Raw genomic sequence first — 1,152 nt, 5'->3', positions numbered from 1 at the left:
GCTGCAGTTTGTCTTTGTGGACAACAACGCTCATCTGAAGGGACTACCGTCATATCTTTATAACAAAGTCATCGGCTGCAGTGGGTGAGTGAGTTTTCTGTCATCGCAGAATGCTATCGAACTCCAAACTTTGTTTTAAAAATTACTATGAAGTAATTATAAATAAACGAATCACTTGCACGTATTTCTGTAATTAATCATGATAAATCACACCTAGAATTTTAAAATGTGTAATCATAAATATATTTTCTCTTGAATCTTTGTGTGGAAAAACTAATTGTTGAAAGTTAATGTGGAAACAACATAAACAAATGATCAATTTAACATTGTTTTTATTTGTCATTTAGTAACAATTACAGAACATTAAAAAATATTTATTTAAGTGAACCTAAAACAATATTCACATAAACCAATTATAATAAATGGCAGATTTAGCTGTGCCTTTTATGTAGTGTGTTTGGTGATGTTTTCATCTGTCTTTTTGAATGAAAGCTGTCAGTTCATTTTCCCCCCATTTTAAAGTTTAAATTGCAAAATTTAAAATGTTACATGTTATTCTTCTCAGATCATATATAGCCCAGAAATAAAGAATCAAATTGATTCAGTACAAGACAATTAGAGTTCCGAAATTATAAGTCAGTTACACAAAGTATCACAGTTGCTGATTTGGCTGTATATATATATAGCTTTTCATGGTAGTTGGTGTGGTTGTTTCCTGGCTTTTTCAGCCTGTTCACTTGATGTTATTTATCTGTCTGCATGCACAGATGTGGTCTAGCTGCGCAGATCTCTGACGTGAAGCAGCTCTGTCTGACACTGGGAGATGTGACTGTTCCTCTGCCCTCTGAACTGAAGACCATCGGCTCTGAGACTGACCATGTGTTGCCTCTGGAAGAGCTGGCATGCAGAGTCCTACATGTGGCCTACAACAGGACCAGTAAGGGTAAGAGTCGCAAACAAACCGATAAAGCATCAGGTTCCTTCACCTTCACCAACCTAAATGTTCTCACGTTCTCCCATCTTGTGTGCAGATGTGAAGTTCCTGACACCATTCCTGTTGCCCAAGAGTCTGCTAGATGTGGTCCAGTGGCCTCTGGGTCATTGTCACCGCTGCAGTCAGCCCATGTTCACCATCGTCTACCCTAAACTGTT

The 1,152-nt window shown here is 37.8% G+C and overlaps 1 long non-coding RNA gene across 1 annotated transcript; it reads left to right on the top strand.

Annotated features, from left to right (window-relative positions):
• The first annotated feature begins 8 nt into the window (after positions 1–8).
• Positions 9–1,146, top strand: LOC107736046 (uncharacterized). The gene is made up of 3 exons (XR_001639575.1): positions 9–84; positions 768–943; positions 1,032–1,146. It is a non-coding gene; the product is annotated as an uncharacterized LOC107736046 (long non-coding RNA).
• The last annotated feature ends 6 nt before the right edge of the window (positions 1,147–1,152 follow it).

Source organism: Sinocyclocheilus rhinocerous, unplaced genomic scaffold (assembly GCF_001515625.1).
Source record: "Sinocyclocheilus rhinocerous isolate Xijiao unplaced genomic scaffold, SAMN03320098_v1.1 C36454115, whole genome shotgun sequence".
NCBI classification, from domain to species: domain Eukaryota; kingdom Metazoa; phylum Chordata; class Actinopteri; order Cypriniformes; family Cyprinidae; genus Sinocyclocheilus; species Sinocyclocheilus rhinocerous.
The sequence above is the reverse complement of the archived record's forward strand: the minus strand, read 5'-3'. Positions and strand labels throughout refer to the sequence as shown.